This window comes from Pteropus alecto, unplaced genomic scaffold, assembly GCF_000325575.1.
Source record: "Pteropus alecto unplaced genomic scaffold, ASM32557v1 scaffold98, whole genome shotgun sequence".
Classification (NCBI taxonomy): domain Eukaryota; kingdom Metazoa; phylum Chordata; class Mammalia; order Chiroptera; family Pteropodidae; genus Pteropus; species Pteropus alecto.
In genome coordinates, this window is record NW_006443570.1 from 13,266,357 (window position 1) to 13,273,050 (window position 6,694).

General features: G+C 32.9%; 1 pseudogene; it reads left to right on the forward strand.

Annotated features, from left to right (window-relative positions):
- Positions 1-366: 366 nt before the first annotated feature.
- LOC112473403 lies at positions 367-492 on the forward strand (annotated as a pseudogene).
- The last annotated feature ends 6,202 nt before the right edge of the window (positions 493-6,694 follow it).

Below are 6,694 nucleotides of genomic sequence, written 5' to 3' on the forward strand. Positions count from 1 at the left end.
ATGCAATTTTATCAATACTCAAAATCCACTGGTATTTTGATTGGGATTGTATCTGAATTAAATTTGAAATACTTGCAATTTTTATAATACTGTTTCTTTATTCGGAAACATGATATATTGTTAATTTACACAAATAATCTCTCTCACTCTGAATATTTTCATGGTTTTCTTTATATCGGCTTTCCATTTTTCTTCTTAGGGTTATTCCTAAGTATTTTGTGTTTTCTGGTATTATCATGAGTAAAATTTTTTAAAGAATTATATCATCTAATTAGTTTTAATAATTTATAGAAATAGTATGAATGTTTTGCATATTTACCATGTATCTGATCAGTATAATCAGCTCTTTAAAAGTTGAAGCTCTTAGCCTACGGCCATGCCACCCTGAACGTGCCCGATCTCGTCTGATCTCGGAGGCTAAGCAGTGTTGGGCCTGGTTAGTACTTGGATGGGAGACTAGGAATACTACTAGGAATACCAGGTCTGTAGGCATTAAAAAAAAATTTTTTTTTTATTTTTTTAAAAAAAGTTGATGCTCTTGAATTTTTTTAGATCAAAAAATTATATTGTCTGCAAATGATGATTCTATAATTATATCTCTTCTTCATGTTTTATATATTATTGCATTATTCGGAATCTTCAGAGTAACTGTATAATAATGGTTACATCATCATTGCCTTTCTCCTGATTTAATGTGGAATGCCCACGGTATTCCACGTTAAATATAATGCTGGTGTTTGGTTTAAGATAGCTATTCTTCATTATGTAAAAACTTATCTTTCTACTCCGACATCTCAGAGTAATAAATCTCATAAGTAAATGCTGAATGTTAACAAATACCTTTCAGCATCTAGTGAGATTATCATGTTTTCTTATTGAACCAGTTAATATTATATATTACAACAATAGAATTTCTAATAAAGGTTAAATCACATTCAGTCATAGTAGATGATACTCTTATTGTAACATTCAATTGTAAAATTCAAATGTAAGATGGATATATAGGTCTTTTTTTTTATGTTATATTTCTTCAGTTCTATTCATTCATTTTTAAAATGACCTCTTATAGGAGATTAGAAAAATCTTGTCCTCAATAGGTGTTAAAAAGTTCCTGAATGTTAATGTTATTTATTATGAAATAGGAAAAGGCAAGAGGCCACAGCATGCAAGCACCAAGGTGAGATAATGGCTTCCACATCACTTACCTGTCAGCCTTACTTAGTGTGAAGTGTATCAAGAGACACCCAACCAAGCAACCATTTAGAAATATATAGAATATTAAAGTAATTGACAAACACAAGCACTGCCAACTTTTAAAAGATAATTTAAAAACCACATATGCTGTTTTTGTTTTGGATTTTCTTTTTCTTTTTCTTTTTGGAATAATAGAAATAAGAAAGCCAGGTTAGGAAAAAAAAAAATAACATATATTTCAAATAGTAGCACCAGAATCCCGAGAAGTTAGTCCCTACTTTGGTAAATGTTATTGAACATTCCACAGCTCATTGGAGTCCTTAGATTAGTACTAGTTTGCAACAGATCTAAGAGTGCAATAGAACCTATACAGTGACCTGGAAAAAGGAAATGCTTTAGTCTTCGGGATAGATTCTTGATTTTATAAGATTTACTGAGTCCCTAAGTAATGAAACTTCAGTTGCAAGATTACAAAAAAAATTAAATAGAGACAGAAATTTAAATCACCCTACTATATGAGAGACAATACCAGCTTACTGAGGTAGGTGCTCTTCTCTCACTCTTTCTGTAGAGACCAGATCCAGAGAAGCCTGAGTTTGAGATCTCTGTAGGTTTACTGGTAAGGTCTCTAACAGAGAAGAGACTGGTCTACAAACTTTATTTGTGAAAGAATGAAGAAGCTAAAAAAAAAGAGATTGAGAGGAAGCAAAGTTGGGGCCACATTTAGCAAGGACCAAGACTGGACACACATAGCCAATCTCAGATTCAGTTAAGGAACAGTCTATGGCCATCACTGTTTGAGTGTTTTTCTTACTCAGTTTTTTACAACATGTTTGAAAAAGAGAAACAGCGTTGGCAAACTTTAGCTTACTTTAATATACACAAAATGTCTAGCTTGGTTTTAAACTTGTGTAATACTGAATATGATGCTCTAAAATACTGGTAAAGAAAAAGGAAAAAATGAAAAATTCAAATATATCTATCATTACTGTATGGCTTTCAAAGTCTAAAATATTTACTATCTGGTTCTTTAAAGAAAAAGCTTCTTGACTCCTGATACTGAAAAAAATCAGGGACAAATTGTTCACTTATAAGATATGTTATTTTTTCATATACATACAGATAGACATATACATTTTTGCTGAAAGATTTGAGTAAATTGCACAAGTTAATACCAGTTAAGGGAAAATGAGTAGGTGTACATTTCTCCAGCTAAGAACAACCAAAAACCCTAGACATTCTACACAAAACTAACATAATAAGACTCTGAAAGGTAGAGGAAAAAGTTTCTGTCTCATAAGGCTGCCCCTTTTCTATTCCTTTGCTAGAGACATTAGGCTTTTGCTCAGGTTTCTGTTGGGTTTTTTTGTCTTTGTCCATTGGCATTTCCAAGTGGCTGGCTTCTTGAACTCCAATGCTGAGATATTTGAAGCAAAAGGAAAACCGAAGGATTTCATGCTCCTTGTGTCATTCCTTGTGTCCTGAAAGTCCTAGCAAAGGAATAGGAAAGGGGCAACCTCACAGGATATAAACTTTTTTAAAAAAAATTAACTGCTTTACTCTAGCAAGCAAAAAAACTGTGGCTCTATCACCACCCAGGCCAGCAAAGGCCATGCGGAGCCTAGACTTCTACCCTCGTGAGGCTGTAACAAGATGCCAACAGCCCTACTTGTGTAGTGTCAGAGAAGCCTAAGTGGGGAGTGAGGACCTTAATTCCTGCCAGCTGTCAACAAGTATCAACCCCAAAACACATACACAATGTTAATGCAGAACAAATAGGAAGATTGGACTTCCACCTTAACCTGGCAGTAAAGAGGTATCCCTGCTCCTCCCAACTCAGGTGCTGTCAGAGGAAGCCTAGGGGAAAGCCAGGGCTTTTGTAATCATCCAGCAGTAATGGGGCCATCCAGACCAGATAAGGTGCTGGTACTTCCATCTCTGCTGTTTAGCAACCTAACTTTGGGTGGCAACACTGGCCAAGCAAGACTTCTACCTTCACCTGGCAGAAGCCAGGAGGAACATCCCATCTCCCCTGCCATCTTGGTGTCCAACAAAGCCAGTTAAAACAAAAGGTTTAAATCCTAGAAAAATGTCCAGGTTTCAGCTGAAAATCATTTGACATACCAAGGACCAGGAAGATAACGATGAAGAAAAGACAATCAATAGACACCAACACCAAGATGATAAAGATGTTAAAATTATTTGATAAAGGTTTTTAAAATGCCATGATAAAAATGTTTCAAAGAGCAATTATAAACCTTCTAGAAACAAATGAAAAAATAGAAAGCCTCGGCAAAGAAACAGAAACTCTTAGAAAAGAAGTAGAAGATATAACGAAGAATCAAATGGAAAGTTTGGGACTTAAAAATACAATGAACAAAATTAAAAGTTCAGTGGGTGGGTGCAAGTAGCAGAATGGAGGGAGAACGGAAAAATCAGTAAGCTGTAAGAGAACAATAGAAATTACCAAATCTGAACAACATGGAGAAAATAGACTTAAAAATTAACAGAATCTCAGAGATCTGTGGGATTATTTTTAAAAGTCTAATATTGGGGTCATAATGGGCCTGGAAGGAGAGGAAAAGAGGTTAGGGCTGAAAAAGCATTTGAGAAAATAATGGATAAAAACTCTTTCAGGAGACATAAATCTACACATTAAAGAAACTGCATGAACCCCAAATGGGATACTCCCAAAGAAACACATGAAAAGACATATCATAATTAAACTTCTGCAAACTGACAAAGAAAAATTCTTCAAGGCAGCCTAAGAAAAATGACACTTCAGCTACAGGAGGAAAACATCTCAAAAAGCATGGAAGCTAGAAGAAAGTGATGCAATATTTTTTTCAGTATTGAAAGGAAAAAAAATTGCCAATCCTGAATCTTTTACCGAGAGAAAATATCTTTTAGAATGAAGGGAAAATCAAGACATTCTCAGATAAACAAAAAGAGAATTTGTTGCCAGAAGACTTATTCTAAAAGAATGTCTAAAGGAAGTTCTCCTAACAAAAAGAAAATAAAAGAAGGAACTTTGGAACATTATAAAGAACATGTAAACAAAAATATGAGTAAGTAGGCTTTCCTTGTCCTCTTGAGTTTTCTAAATTATGTTGAGATGAAGCAAAAATTGTAAATATCATTGATGTGGTTCTAAATATTTATAAATGTTTAAGATAATTACATTATAAATAGGAAGGGCAAAAGGAAGAAAGGCTTCACTCAAACTAATAAAATGACGACACCAGTAGACTGTAAGTTATTTAGAATATAATACACCCAGAGCAACCACTAGTAAACCTATATAAAGTGGTATAATAAAAAATACTATAAATGTATCAAAATAGAATTTTATAAAATGTTCCAGGAACCCATGGAAAGGCAAAGAAAAACAAAAAAACAAAAAACATAAATAGAAAAAATTTTTAAATAGCAGACTTAACCCCTAACATGTAAGTAAGTACAGTCAATGTAAATGGTATACAAATATCAAATAAAAGGCAGAAAAGCTGAGAGAATTAAAAACAAGACTCAACTATATGCTATCTATAAGAAAGTCATTTCAAACATCATAATATACAGAGGTTGAAAGTAAAACATTGGAAAAAGATCTTCAAATCAATGAAAATAGGAAAACTCCAAAAGGTAACGGTAAATGGCCCATTAACATTTTACTAATGTTCAATCTCATAAGTAATTAATTAAGTTAAAATTATTTTCCCCCAAATAAAACTTCTTTATTCTTATTCCTTTTTTTGGTAACATATATAAGAAAATTTGCTATTTCAAGCATATATTCTTATATTTTAAAAAAACAAGTATAACTGAAATATGACATTAATTTCAGGTATAAAACTTGATTCAGTATATGTATATATTGTGAAATAACCATGCGGTTATAAATAATTTTTATTTTGATGAGAACTCGTAAGATCTACCCTCTTAGCAACTTTTTTTTAAGCAACTTTTAAGTACACAACAAATACAGTATTATTAATTATAGTCACCATGCTGTATGTTACATCCTCAAAATTTATATATAACTGGAAGTTTGTACCTTTGAACAGCTCAATCCACTTCTCCCACCTCCCATTCTGCTGCCTCTTTTCTCTGTTATCTATGAGTTCCTCTTTTTTTTTTTTTTCCCAAAGATTCCACTTATAAATAAGATCACATAGTATTTGTCTCTGACTTATTTTGCTTGGTGTAATGCCCCTAAAATCTACCCATGTTGTTGTGAGTGGCAGGATTTCCTTCTTTTTTATAGCTGAATATTCCATTTACATACACATACCACACTTTCTTCGTTCTTCCATTGATGGACATTTAGGTTGTTTCCATGTCTTGACTATTGTAAATAATGTTGCAATGAATGTGGGGATGCAAAGATCTTTTCGAGTTAGTGTTTTTATTTCCTACAGATAAATATCTAAAAGTGGAATTGTTGGATTATGTGGTAGTTCCATATTGAATTTTTTCAGGAACTTCCAACTGTTTTCTACAGTGGTTGAAAGAATTTACATTCCACAATTCCAGTTTACAATGTGCAAGGGTTCCTCCACATCCTTGCCAACACTTGTTATTTCTTTTCTTTTTGATAACAGTCATTCTAACAGGTAGAAGGTGATGTTTCCTTGTGGTTTCAATGTGCATTTCCCCGATGATTAGTGAGTTTGAGCACCTGTTCATGTACCTGTTGGCCTTTCATATGTCTTCTGTAGAAAATACCTCTTTAGATCCTCTGCCCATTTTTTCATTGAATTGTTTTTTATTGAGTTATATATGTTCTTTATATATTTTGGACACTAAATCTTTGTCAGATATATAATTTGCAAACATTTTCTCCCATTTCATAGGTTACCTTTTCATTTTGTTAATGGTTTCTTTTGCTTTACGGAAGCTTTTTAGTATGATGTAGTCCCACTTGTTTATTTTTGCTTTTGTTACTTTTATTTTGGTATCAAATCTGAAATATCCCAGCTTTCTGCCTATATATTCTTCTAGGAGTATTATGGTTTCAGGTTTTGCATTCAAGATTTTAATCCATTTTGATTTGATTTTTGTGTGGGGTGTAAGATAGGGGTCCAGTGCTCCCAATACCATTTTTTAGAGAGACTATCCTTCCCCCATTGTATATTTTTTGTTCATTCATTGTAAATTAATTGATTGTATATGTGTGGTGTACTTCTGGGCTCTCTATTCTATTCCATCTATCTATATTTATGCTAATACTATAGTTTTGATTATTATAGCTTTGTAATATAGTTTGAAATCAGGAAGTGTAGTACCTCCAGCTTTGTTCTTCTTCCTTAACATTGCTTAGGCTATTTGAGGTCTTCTGTGGTTCCACACAAATTTTAGGATTGTTTATTCTATTTCAGTGAAAAATGCCATTGGAATTTTGATAGGATTGCACTGAGTCTGTAGATTACTTTGGATAGTAGGAATACTTTAACAATATTAAATCTTCCAATCCATGAGTGTGGAATGTATTTCTATTTAT